The 13711-nt window shown below is 59.4% G+C and overlaps 1 protein-coding gene across 5 annotated transcripts in view; it reads left to right on the top strand.

Moving 5' to 3' along the window:
* Positions 1–13711, top strand: part of SH3BP4 (SH3 domain binding protein 4) — an 83336-nt gene that overhangs the window by 44322 nt on the left and 25303 nt on the right. For 2 of the 5 annotated variants that reach the window (XM_049101067.1, XM_025463525.3), the window contains one exon: positions 12827–12929. The exons of the other annotated variants lie outside the window; for them this stretch is intronic. The gene's annotated coding sequence lies outside the window, so the exon portion shown is untranslated. The remainder of the gene's footprint in view (positions 1–12826; positions 12930–13711) is intronic. 5 annotated transcript variants of the gene reach the window in all.

Raw genomic sequence — 13711 nt, forward strand, 5'->3', positions numbered from 1 at the left:
TCTGACTCCTCCTCTCCTTTCCCTGACTGCACATAGGTCCCTTTGGTCCTCTAGGGGTTCACTCCTGCTTGTACCTGAAGTACAGCGTGTACCAGCTTTTTAGTGAAGGTGTCTCTTCCGACTGCTCAGTGTGCCCCGTAACACAGCGCGTTAGCCCAGCCGGGATTCCGATGGGCATGATTTAAAGTGTCCCCGATTCCGTGATATTTAGCAGATTCACGACGTTGTGCAACCACCACCACCTCTATCTGGTTCCAGAACATTTTATCCAAAAAAATGAGACCTGTGGGCAGTCCCTCGATGCCCCTCCGTGCCCCCGGCCGCCGTGACCCCTGCGCTGCCCTCCGGGGTGGCCCGTCCTGGAACCCTGCCTTGTGTGGACTTCTGTGACGGTCGTCTCCCACTTACCATGATGTTCTCAGGGGTCACAGTGTGGCGTGGGTCAGAATCTCCTCCTCCCTATGGAGAGGACGACTCCGTTGTGTGGCTAGACCACGTGGCGCTGGCCGCTCCTCCGTTCCTGGACGCTGGACCGTGTCTGCCTCTTGGCGACAACCCACCGGATGTTGCTGTTCTAACTAAATTCTACAAGCTGTCTTCTCTGGTCTCCCGGTTCTCGGGGGGCCCCCTGGCTTTGGGCTCCAGCTCCCCCAGCCCCCCGGCCAGTCCCCAGTATTTATTAAACCTCCAAGAGCCAGGATGGACCCAGTTGCATCTTTATTAACGTTCCCTCAGATTATGCCGATCAGAGCCCACCAGCCCCTCTGGCTGGACTCTTGAGTGACAGCTCAGCCTGTCCCCACCCAGTGAGACGCCAGGGCCGGCCCAGGACCCTGCGCTCTGCAGACCCTACTGCCCGACCTGGCCGTCCTGCTGCCGTTGTCGGCTGCCTGTGTCCACGCGTGTCCTGACTCCACCTCTTGGAGGACCAGAGAGAAGCAGCAGGTGTGGACCGAACCCTTGCTGACAACCAGGTTTTGCAGGTTTAACACAATCTCACTGGCCCAACAGGAAGGGAGAAGGGGGAAGCCAGGGCCTGTTGGCTTTCGGAACGATGTGCCGCGGGTCCCCGAGCGTCTGAGCACTTAGCTTCCGGTGAGCAGCCGCACTCGGCATCCTAGGGGTGCATCCCGGTGTCTGGGGGCTTTGCCCCCTGGGTGGGCGGGGAGCAGGCAAGGCCCCTGCAGCCGTCCAGCTCTCCCCAGCCTGGCTCCAGGCACCGATCCCATCCCGGCTGGCCCGAGCGGGGAGGCGAGAATGCTGCCCGCCCTGGACTGGGCGGCACTGGGCAGGTGACGGAGGTACAGACGGAAACGGGACAGCAGGTAGCCCACGTGGCCCTGGACTTGGCCTCCTTTGTCTTGTCCTGCTTCGTGCCAGCAGCGATTTTTCCTCCTCTTCTCTTTCCTCTCTTCTTCTCTCCCCTCCCCTCCCCTCCTCTCCCCTCCTCTCTTCTCCTCTCCTCCCCCCTCCCCTCTGCTCCCCTCCCCTCCCCTCCTCTCCCCTCTTCTTCTCCCCCTCTCCCCTTCTCTCCCTCCCTCCTCTCCCCTCCCCTCCCCCCTCCCTTCCCTCCCCTCCTCTCCCCTCCTCTCCTCCCCCCTCCCCTCTGCTCCCCTCCCCTCCCCTCCCCTCCCCTCCTCTCCCCTCTTCTCCCCCCTCTCCCCTTCTTCTCCCCTCTGCTCCCCTCCTCCCCCCTCCCCTCCCCTCCCCCTCCCCTCCCCTCCTCTCTCCTCCTCTCCTCCCCCTCCCCTCTGCTCCCCTCCCCTCCCCTCCTCTCCCCTCTTCTCCCCCCTCTCCTCCCCTTCTTCTCCCCTCTGCTCCCTCCTCTCCCCTCCCCTCCCCCTCCCCTCCCCTCCTCTCTCCCCTCCTCTCCTCCCCTCCCCTCTGCTCCCCTCCCCTCCTCTCCCCTCCTCCCCTCTTCTCCCCTCCCCTCCCCCTCCCCTCTCCCCTCCTCTCTTCTCCTCTCCTCCCCCCTCCCTTCCTCTCCCCTCCTCTCCCCCCCTTCTCCCCTCCTCTCCCCTCCTCTCCCCTCCTCTCTCCTCCTCTCCCCTCCTCTCCCCCCTCTTCTCCCCTCCTCTCCCCTCCTCTCTCCTCCTCTCTCCTCCCCTCCCCCCTCCCCCATCCCCTCCCCTGCCGTCCCATCCTCTCCTCTCCTCTCCTCCTTTGGAGATGCTGTGTCCACAGAAATCTCGGAAGGGCTCCTTGCTGCTCTAGGCAGTATCCTGACATTCTCAGGTTTGGGTAAAGAATAGATCAATCAGAAATCTGCGGAGCAGCATTTCTATGGGAAATGACGTATATTCCTTTTCATTTTTAATGGATTTTTAAGTGTGATACAGAAAGGAACCTGTGGGATGAAGGCAGCCAGTCCTGTAGGATCCTCAGGACCAGTGGTCTCTGTTTCCGAGCTCACCTCACTCTGCTTTGCCCCCTGGGGCTGTCAGCCTGGATTCCTGCTCAGCCAGTGCACAGACCTCCGAGGATGGGTGGGCTGGTCTGTGCTGCCCGAGGCGTCTAGGGCCACCTCTCCATCCTGCGCCTGTGCCCAGGGGCCCAGAGAAAGGGCAGAGACGGAAGTAGTGGGGGAGGGCTCTGGGCAGGTGCAGTGTCGGCGGCAAGTGGCCTGTGTGCTATCAAGGTGAAGGCGAAGGCTCGGGGTACCACGCACACCTGCGTGACCTGGGACGAGTTCCTTGTCCGAATCAGTTTCATCATCTCTACTCATCGAACCTGCTGTGGAAATTTAAATTAGTTGTTAAAGCACTGGGCACAGGGCCTGACCGGAGATACAGCCCTCCTAGTTAGAGCTGACGTGAGCTCTGCTTTTCTGGGCAACGGGGTGAAGCCATACCTAAGAAATCAGGTTGGGGCGGCCAGGCGAGGGTGGAGGTCCAGCTGAGACGTGGGGATGCCTGAAGGAAGGCCAGAGGCAGGGCAAGGAGGGGGAGCTGGCCGGGGAGCAGGTGCAGTCCAGAGCAGCAGCCAGTGAAGTATGGCCCTGGGACGGGGTACACCAAACCCTGCGTGCACCCTGGTATCGTAAAGGTTTGGGGACCCAGCCGTGCCCACTTGCTCAGTGTCTGTGCTGTCTTGGCCTTTCAAGGCGCAGCTGAGCCCACCAAGCTTGGAAACCTCACCACCCGGCCCTTGCTGGCGGTGCTGGCACGAGGACACGCGGCAGGGCCCGGAGACATGACCGGTGGTCGCAGCTGGGCTCGGGGCTGCTGTGGGCATCCAGGGGCAGAGGCCGCGATGCTGCCAGCCGGCCCACGATCCGCGGAGCAGCCTCGCCGCAAAAATGGCCAGGCCCCAAGTGGCCATGGTGCCGAGCTTGAGAAACCCTGCTTTCCAGAAACAGTTTTCTGTTCCAACTAGGGGAATCGGCTGGTTTGGAGGGAGGAGGAGTCTAGGATGGGTGATTTCTGGGCGGTGCCCATTGCCAGGATGGGGATGCGGGGGTGCGGGGCGGGCCCACTGGGTGGGGGGAGGTGAGGCCAGCCTGTTGCCTTGAAGGAGGGGGCTGTGGGCCGTCCTGAGTGGGCCCGGGAGGCAGCTGTCCGTGAGGGTGGCCCTGCACACATAAGGGCTGCCAGAGAGACACGAGTCTGGGCACCTGCAGAGACCAGGCAGCCCGTACCCCACGGCCTGGAGGTGGCCTGGCTGTGGCTAGCCCCCTACGGGGAATACCCCAAGCGACAAGAGCAGAAGGACAGGGGTGGACAGTGAGGACATCGGACACTCTGGGCAGGGGAGGAGGAGGTATCTGTGAAGGAAGGTGGGAGGACCAGCGATGGGGAGGCTGGGAGGCACCTGCAGGATGCACCCGAAGGGCAGCCCGGAGAGAAAGGAGAGTGGTCACGGCGTGGGGCGCAGATGGAAAGCTGCCGGGAGAGACACACGAGAAAGCACCCGTCGGGCCTGGGCTCCGCGTGGCCTTCCCTGCCAACCCCAGCGAGAACGGTGTCCAGGCCTGCAGCGGGGAGCCCGTCCCAGCCCAGGGCAGGGTGAGGGCTGCACCCCGATACAGCGCCGGCCAGTGCAGAGCCCTGTATGGTGGGGCCAGCAGTCCTGTAGGGGAGGAGGCCCCTGGGCGCTCGGGGTCGTGTCACCGTTGATAGCACAGCCTCCCTGCAGAGGGCAGAGAGGGCCGGGGAGGAGATGCCACAAGCAGCAGCTGGATGTCCTGGCATGAGCCACGATAAGCAAAGCAGAGGACAGAGACTTCCAGACGGTGCCCTTTCTACTCAGGAGTGGTTTCTTTCTGCACCCAATCCTCTTTCTTAGCCTCTGCATTGAGTAAACCTCCTCAGGTACTTCTTATTTATAGACGGAGGCCAAAGAAGAGCTGCCCCCAGCTGCCGTTGGCACAGGTCACGTGCTCCCCGTGCAAGGCCCCTCCTTGTGTCCCCATTGGAACTGCTGGGAGAACCAGCCGTGAATTACCGAGAGGCGTGGGCCTGGCTTCCAGAGCCTCCGGTGAACTCCTCTCCCCATAGGAAGCTGTCAGGTCAGTGGAAGTACCTGGCACAGGCTTGTACAGCGGCTCTGCAGACAGACGGAGAAGGAGTCACACGAGGTTTGCTAATTTGTGCTCGGATTAAACAAGATACATAGAAAAGGAAAAACATTTTTTAAAAAAGAAATGAGAATAAAGGGGCACCTGGGTGGCTCAGCGGTTTAGTGCCGCCTTCGGCCCAGGGCGTGATCCTGGGGTCCTGGGATCGAGTCCCCCATCGGGCTCCCTGCAGGGAGTCTGCTTCTCCCTCTGCCTGTCTCTCTCTCTGTGTCTCTCAGAAATAAATAAGTAAAATCTTTAAGAAAAAAATGAGAATAAAAAAATAGGAGCAGCGACCTGAGCATCCTGTTAGCTGTGCCACAGCAGCACAGTGTTGGGGATCCCGTTCTGGTCTCCAGGGGCTGGGCTGCTGTTTGCCCAGTGGGACAGGTGGAGAGGCAGCTCGTGTTCTTGGAATTGTCTAGAAATGAGCTGATCCCTCTGGTCCTTGTGCTCAGCTCACACCGGCCTCGGGAGGAGGGCATGTGGGCTCCCGCCGTGGGCCCTGGAACCCCCGGCGCTGCCTCTCGGGAGCTGGACCAGTTGCTTAGCTTCTCTGAACCTCAGTTTCTCGACTGTACAGTGGAGACAGTAGTCGTCTGTCTGAGGAACGCGTACACGGAAAGCCCCTAGGAGAGTGCCTGACACACGCGCAGGGTCCGACGTGTGTGTGCCGCTTCCCAGGGCCGTGGAACGGTGACCAAGGACTGCACGGCCTAAAACAACAGAAATCAACTCTCCCAGCCTGGAAGCTGCGGGGCCGCCGTCCCAGGGAAGAACCCATCCTTGCCTCGTCCACGTTTTTCCCCCCAGTCTTCCCGATCGGCGGCCGGGGGCTGTGTCTCTTCATTTGGCTTCCCTGTGTGTGTCCGGGTCTCTACATCCAGATTTCCCTCCTGGGCTTGGATCTAGGGCCCACCCTAATCCAGAAAAACCTCATTTTAACTTGCCGACATCTGCCAAGAGCCTGTTTCCACATGTCAAGTTCACGGACATTGGGAGTCCAGCCGGATTTAGTGCATCTTTCCGGGGGAGACCGCCCGGCTGCTGACGGTGGCTGTGGGTGTGCTGTCGCCTGCTTCTGCTGTAGCTCACGTCCTTGACCTCAGCATTTCTGTGAGCTGGCTCGGAGCAGGAAGGGTCTGGCCTCTCGCTGTGCATTTGCAGCTGCTGCCCTGGAACGTGGCAGGTCTCCGTACCTACACGGTTGACTTAGGGAAGACTCCCCCTCCCAGAACCTCCGTTGTTTCCAGAACAACAGTCTGTGCCGGACAGACCTCAGGCAGGCTGTGAACATAAGTCTGGCTTTGAAAGGGCGAACACGGCATTTACGTCAACGTGGGTGGAACTGGAGGGTATTGCACGCCGAGCGAAATGAGTCCGAGAAGGTACCGTTATGAGGGGAAGCTCCATGGGAAGTCATCAGAGAGGGAGACAAACCATGAGAGACTCTTAGCTCTAGAAAGAAACGGAGGGTCACTCGAGGGGAGGTGGGTGGGAGACGGGGTCACTGGGAGGGTGGGCATTAGGGAGACAGGGATGTGATGAGCACCGGGGGTTATAGGCAACTGATGGATTAGGAACACTGATGATGTTCTATGTGTTGGCTGATTGAATTTAAAGAAAAAAAAAAGGTGTCTTATTTTGGAGAGGCAGCCCCGTTCCGCTGGTTCCCGTATCTACCGAGGGATGGTTTCCGTGAGCCGGGCACTGCAGGGGCTGCCGAAGGACACCGTCCTTGCCGGCCCAGGGTGACAGCCTGGCGGGAGAGACACGCAATTAAATATAGTCACAGTCCAGGGATTAGGTCCTATTGTAGGGGAGCCCTGGGCGCCAGGGCTGGTGACCGCAGAGGAGGCGGTGACTCAGAGCGACGCCTCCTGGCTTAAGGAGCTGGGCCAGCCCCTGGCAGCTGCTCGGAGCCCCCCGAGGGACGGCCGGCCGAAGGAGACAGCAAGGACGGTGACTGGGACGGGAAGCATTCCCCGGCCTCTGCAGACGGGTCCCGCACTGTCCCCTGCATCGCAGCACGTGCCCCGCGGTGGGTGACCCAGTTAGGTCATCAGAAGGGGCTCCCGTTTGCACCGGTTGAGAAGGGTGCCAGTTAGGAGCGGGCTCCCCAAAGTCTTCCTGCGGGAGCTGCAGGAGAAACCAGAGCTCCCTGTCAGGTCTCACCTGCTGTATTCTCACCTAAATGCTCCAGGAGGGTGACCCCGCTCCTCCAGGAACATGGGCTCTTGCTTTGACCCCGCTGTGGGCGCGAGGCCGGGCTTGCTGGACCCAGGAGCCCACGCGGCTGCTCGGACAGGAGCCAACCTGAGGCCTCCCCCTACCTGCATGGACAAGGCGCACTAGGGTCCTTCAGAAGTCACGTCCACCAAGAACCTCGAAACGTGAACTTAGTTGGAAGCAGGGTCTCCGTTCAGTTACGCCGAGGGCCTGTGGGAGTGGAGGAGGCCCCGACCCCATGAGTGGTGGGTGTCCTTCGAAGGCAGCCGTGTGGAGCACAAGCACCCACAAGCCGCGGAGAGACAGGGATTGCCTGTGACCCCACAAGCCGAGAGGGGGGCCTGGAAAGAATCTTCTCTAGAGCTTTTGGGGGGACGTGGCCCCGTGACACCTTGCCTTCAGACTGCCAGCGTCCAGGCCTGGGAGAGGGCAGCGCCTTCGTTTAAAGCCGCCCTGTTTGTGGTGATTGTTCTAGACGCACCCACCGTGTCCCAGCCTCCCGAGCCCAGGGTGGTGCCGCCCACGGGACAGCGTGGGCCGTGTGGGGTGTGGGATGCTAACCGTGCTGGCCAGGTAAGCCCCTGTCTGTGGTTAGGGAGCCTTCACCCCTCAACCTTGACCGCTGCCCTTGATGGATGTGGCAAGTCGGGCCGGGCTCGGGCCATCAGCCGCAGGTGATTCTAGGTGATACCGGAGGACCCTGTCGACTGCAGGGGAACTCTCCTGGCCTGGGAGGTGCCATGCTGGGGCTTAGCTCCCTCTGAAGGAGCCCCAGGCTGGGCCCTGGAGCCCCGCGTCCTCAGCCCAGCTCTGCGTGTGATTAGTTAGTGACTTTGGGCAAAGCTCCGTGTTTCTGCTCTGGTTGCTTCCTCATATGCTGGTCTTGTACCCACACGTGTGGGTAGGTCCTAGGCACGTGAGCTTGGGCACACGCTTCCACCTGCGTGATACGCTCCCATCAAGCTGCATTCTCGTCCCCGGGGAACCTTCTCCACCCCCCCTCCCCCACCACCACCACCAATCCCACCTTCCCCCCTCAACCGCTCTTCTGGTCTCTGGAGGTCCATTTCACCTGCTCTTGCACGTCATGTGACGTGTGTCCTCTCTTGTGCTCGGCTTCTGTCCCCCCACGATGCCTGTGGGGTTCCTCTGTGCTGTCGCATGGATGAGCGTTTCCTGTCAGTGGTGCCGTGAGATGTACCACCGTTCGTGCATCCTCCTGTTGGTGGACACAAGGGTCATTCCCAATTTGGGGCTATTATGAATAAAACCAGCGCAGACACCCTTGTACGCACCTCCCTATGGACAGACCCATCCTTTCTCTTGGGCGTGTGTGCCAGGGGGTGGAACTGCCCCACGTGGTGCACGTGAAGTGTTCCAAAGGGGTGGCTCTGCCTCATGCTTCCAGTCGGTGGATCTTTTTTTTTTTTTTTTTTTTATTCATGAGAGACAGAGAGAGGCAGAGACACAGGCAGAGGGAGAAGCAGGCTCCTTCCGGGGACCCCATTGCAGGACTCGATCCCAGGATCCCAGGATCGCACCCTGAGCCCAAGGCAGATGTCCAACCACTGAGCCACCCAGGTGCCCCCAGTCAGGTGGCTCTTAAGTGGTTCCTCCCTCCGTGGTGGGAGTGGGAGGCACTGGGCAGGTGGGCGAGTGGGTGGGACCCGACTCCTCCTGCAGGCCCCTCCGTGTGCCCCCTTCCCACCTTCAAGGAGATCTGAATTTCTTCATATTTACCTCGCCTTTGCTCTGGGTTTCTGCAAAGCCCTGAAGAGCGGGTTCAACTTCTCAAAATGAAAGGCTGTGTGCTGCTGGGCCCTCCGGGCCCCGTGATACACAGTTTTCCCAACTACTTGATTGTGTGTTTCTACAGTGTGGGTCGGCTCACACTCACACCCCGGGAAGTGTGGCTCGCGCTGTTCTGCAGGCGGATGGCAGGCTCATCTGAGCACCGAAGTCACCACCCCAGGAGAGGGGCCCGGGGTTCCCGAGGCCACCTGGGCTGCTCCGTGAGGCCCCACTGTGTCCCTTAGCTCTAAGGACACACGCTGATCTTTTCAAGACAGGGTCACAGAGCTCACGTCACCTGGGCGGTCGGGGTCTGCGGCCCCTGCGTGTCTTGTGCAAAACTGCAAAAGAAGTCCCCCTCCAAGAGTTGAGGGTGGCGGGTGTGTAGACTCAGGGCCAGTGTCTAACACCGGGAAGGTGCTGCTGCTTTTGGGTGCCTTTGTGACGGGGCGGGGGGCTGGGGTGGGGGTTGGTCAGTGACAGCAGAGCAGCTTAGGAGGTATTGCTTGAAGGGTTTGGCCAGCAGAGGCAGGGGAGAGAGCCTTCCAGGCAAGGGAAGCAGCACGCCCCACGGAGGACCAGAGGGTAGACTGAGGCAGGCAGGGCCAGTCATGAAGACTGTCACACTTGGGGGATGGTAGGGATGAGGATGGTATCTTGGGGTTGAACTAGTGAGGATTTTTCCCAGTAATGAGGTGCAGGTGGTGACGGGGTTAGAGGGTGCTGGAGAGGAGCCGGGTTCTTACAGGTCAAGTTTGGGCCTCGGGGAGGCCAGGCGGGGACCCCGCAGCCCGCCGTTTGCAGTCAAAGGGAAGAGAATGGGATCGGGGCTCTACGTGGAGGGACTGCAGGCGGTTCTTTGGCGGGTGGCAGCAGGCCCGGGCTGTGCGGTGATCCTGTCCTATCCATGCATCAGGGTTTTGTGAGAGCCCTGACCTGTCTCTGGATTGGGACATATTGTCTCAACGCCTCCAGAGGTGCCTGTCATCAGCATCAGGGTGGAGAAGCTGCTGTGGGGAGCCCTTGGGGGCACAGGTGCATGGGTGTGGCGCGACGCCCCTGGCTCCTAGTGGGGAGATGCCAGGGATGCATCCTCCAGGGCACGCGACAAGGATGATCGCGTCCAGGGGTTAACGTGCCAGGAGGGGGACCCCGACCCGGGTGCAGAGGTGGGTAGCTTTATCCCCGTTTTATAGAAAGGAGCTGGAGGCAGGGGCACCGCTGATTAAACGGGAGGTCATCCAAGGTGAGGGAGTGGTGAGTAAATGACGTTTCCGAGTGGAAATGCAGAGAGTTTGTGGTTTGTGGTTTGCGGGAGACCATGAATCGAGTCCCCGGTTCAGAGCGGTTGGGGGGACCCAACCCACATGTCTGCACTCTGCAGGGAAGACGGTGAGGGACGGTGGTCATTGAGCGCCTGCCGTGTGCTCATCTGGCAGGGCAGGGGACAGAGGCTCCGAGAGGTTAAGTAACTGGGCCCGGAGCGCACAGCGAGAGCTGGCCTTTACACTCAGGTCGACCCCAGGGCCCCGTGCCGTGGCCCCAGTGCAGTCCCCACCGTGGTCCAAGGGGGGAGGAGGAAGACACGAGTGATCACCTAATGGTGCAGCTGCAGCACGTGTGCAAGAGCGAGCAAGGGCCCCGTGGGCTGGTGCATGGTGGGGCTGGAGGCAGGTTGCTGAGCATGCAGACGGCAGCCTTGCTCCGAGAGAGGGGAGGGAGGCCCCGCTGGCGTGCCAGGCCGCAGAGAGGGGCCTCCGGGGGGAGGCGAGGGCCCATCCCCTCACCAGAACAGCAGATGTTCCCGGAGAGCCCTTTCTTCCCTGGTCTTTTTCCAGAATCACTGTCTCTTGATGCATCAGTGAAGGCGAGCTCCAGTTTGGGCCAGAAGACATTGAAGCCCTAAATGCCGAGTCGAGGGGGCTTCAGCTCCTAGCAGCTGCTGGAAGTTTCTGTCTGGGCTTTTTTGCCTGTGCATTTGACCTCAGCCGCCGTGAGCCGCTGGGGTGTTGATTCGTATTCCTGAATGTTGTGTCAGGTGGTGTGGACGGCTCCAGCCTGCTCAGGCCCACCTGGAGGCACCTGACGCTGGCTGCCAGCTCCAGAGGTGGTGCCCTGGGTGACGAGAGGAGCCTCCCCTCCCCCGGCCTTGCCCGTGGACGAGGGGCCACCATTCTATCCGCCCTCCCATTTCTGCCCTCGCCTCCTATTTTCAAAGGGTCCCAGCATGTTCTCCGTTAACCCCGATGCCCAGGCACCTCCAGCGTCCTAGTGAGAGCAGCTTGTTGCAAAGCCCCAGTTACTTGGACGCCACTAGGAAAAGCCTTTGCAAGGGCCCTGAGGTGACTTGGCGAGAATTTTATAGGAACGCTTAGGATGTACAAGTCCAGTTACCCATGCGTCACCTGCCAGCATCAGATTCCTTCAGGAGTGTGAGATGAGCGGCCATCAGTGCTGGCCTGGTGGTTCGGGAGCCTAGGATGGAATGTTCTAGAAGTGTGGAAACAAGGTCACACTTTTCAGTAGCGGCCGTGGCTCTCTGTGTTGGGAGCCTGACTTTTGTTTTATGTCTTGGCGTTCCAGTCTTAATGAGATGTGACGGATCGAGAGACACACGTGTGTATTTTCCTGGGGCCGCCGTAACAAAGTATTACAACCCGAGCGGCCGAAAAGAATAGAAATTCGCTCTCAGGGTTCCGGATGCCGCAAGTCCGAGATCTTGGTTGTCTACAGGCTGGTTCCCTCTGGGGCTGTGAGGGGGAAGCTGTTGCAGGCCTCTCTCCTTGGCGTGTGGACGGACGGCCACCTCCTCTTGTGTCCTTATGTGATCTCCCTCTGTGTCCAAACTTGCCCTTTTTATAAGGACACCAGTCATAGTGGACGAGCCCCACCCACCCACCACCCACCACCCACCCAATCACTTCATCCGACCTCGATCTTCCACGAAGATCCTATTTCCAAATAAGGTCATATTTGCAGGTAGGAGAGGTGGGTCCATCTCAAGGGGGCCCGTGCTCAGTGCAACCTCTTTACAGGGGGGTATTAGAAAAATGGGGACATATCGATAAGGCTTCTCGGTGTCATCCCCCCCTGGCCTGGTGGCATTTAGGTTTTCGCCAAAAGATGCGTGTTGCTGTGCACGACTGGCAGTGTCCTCCCCAAACCTGAACTCCCTGCTGGGCCTCCGGTAGCTCCAGCCGTGGAAGTAAGGTGCATGGAGTACTGTCAAACCCTCACTCCGCGGAACCCGGGGTTAGAGCAGCGGAGGTAGACCTCAGGAAGCGATTAGTGGCTGATAGACAAAGGATCCCGGCTCCTTTAATAAAGCACCTGTGAACCCACCTGGATGCAATTCTTTGCTGCAGCAAAATCTCAGCGTTCCGGACCACAGTGGTGCAGTTGGGAAGCAGCGAGGCCGTGTTAAAAAAAAAAAAAAAAAAAAAAAAAAAGATGTGTTTTGCACAAACTCAGAGCACTTGCTGTGCAAACACGGGGCTTGTGTGGGCACTGGGTCATGGTAACAGCATCGCTTCTTGCCTCTGTGGACCGTTTCCTGTGCCGCAAGGCCCTGTGCACGGTGTGTGTGGGCATCATCTGTTGTGCAAGCCCTCAATACTCTTGTCCCTTCCTCTTGTGGGTGGAGACAGTCAGGCACAGAGAGATCCGGCTGAGTGTGGCCACGGTGGTGAGCGAGCGGTTAGCTGGGGCCTTCCCGAAGCACTGAGCAAGACCAGAGTGGCAAAAGCTGTCAGCAAAGTGAAGTTTGTGGGGACAGAGCTTGCCGGCCAGCGGGAACTGCCAGTGCCAAGGTCCTGGGGCAGAAATGAGTTACACGTGGAAAATGAATATACTCAGAAGGAAAGGAGGTCATGGAGGGCTGGGCTGGGCCAGATCGGTCAGTCCAGGGCGGGAGGCTAGATTTAACGGACTCCCAATTGGCCGGATAGATTTATTCTAAGCGCAGGGAGATGGGGAGATGCCGCAGGAGAGACTTAACTTGTTAAGAGGCCCCCCAGCTGTTCGAAGGAGAGGGCTTAGCCGTGTGTGTTTGGGGCTGGGGGGTGAGGGGAATGGGAGCTGGGAGACCAGGGGAGAGAGCAGGTGCTCAGCTAGAGGCCGACAATAGAGAGAGGGGGTCAGATGAGCTCACTCCGGAGGCAGGATTGCCTGGACTTGAGGGCGGAATGGAGTCCTCGTGACAAGAGAATGTGTGGCTCCCCAAAGTCCAACTTCTTCTCTGTTCCTTTACAGAAAGAGTTTGCCGGTCTTTGCTCTACACCCACCGCCCTGGGGCGCGTTTTTAAATAGATGAGACCTACCATGTTTCTGGAAGAAAAGAATAAAGTATATAACGGTGGGTGTCCCTTCTCACCAGGGCCCGGACAACGGGGTTGCTTGCCTCTGGGGGTGGGGGGAAGACGTTTTATCCAATTACTTTAATTTTCAGTTATTTTAAAGGTCATGTAGAAGGGGGAAAAAAATAGGTGAAAATAGCTGATAAGAGACTTTGAGATAAAGGTGCTAGTCCTACCAGGGAAGCAGATGTGGTCAAACCACCACGGGAACTGGGGCCCATGTGGTTCTCAGAGCATGCAGACCAGTGACACAGAAGAGGCCCGATTCAAACCCGCACGGCTGCCCACGTCCCGCGTGCAGAAGGCATCGGGGCGACGTCCCCGCAGTCGGGCCCCTGCTTTGCCCCGAGGTAAGGAACTTCGTGAAGTTCCTCGCTGAGCAGCGAAATAAGTTCTGTACGTTCATGTCGGCATGCAGACCCCCCCCCCCTTTTTTTTAGATAAAGGAAAATAGATGTGAATGTTTATCCGATTTTTCACGGAGGTGGGCCTCTCTGTGTCTCGAGGCAAAATCACGAAGGAAAGATTCACGGGGCTGCGTAACGGAGACTTGATCGAGTTAGCAGATGGATCTCTGTGTGCGGGCAGCGGAGTGGGGCAGGTGTTTGCAGCGGGGACCGTGAAATTGTAGACTCGTAATGGAGCAAAGGATACGAAATCATGGTCCTAAAACAGGAAATAAGAAGGAGTAGGGGGACGCCTGGGTGGGCTCAGCGGTTGAGCATCTGCCTTTGACTCAGGGTGTGACCCCAGGGTCCTGGGATCGAGTCCCGCATCGGGC

This window comes from Canis lupus, chromosome 25, assembly GCF_003254725.2.
Source record: "Canis lupus dingo isolate Sandy chromosome 25, ASM325472v2, whole genome shotgun sequence".
In the NCBI taxonomy this organism is placed as follows: domain Eukaryota; kingdom Metazoa; phylum Chordata; class Mammalia; order Carnivora; family Canidae; genus Canis; species Canis lupus.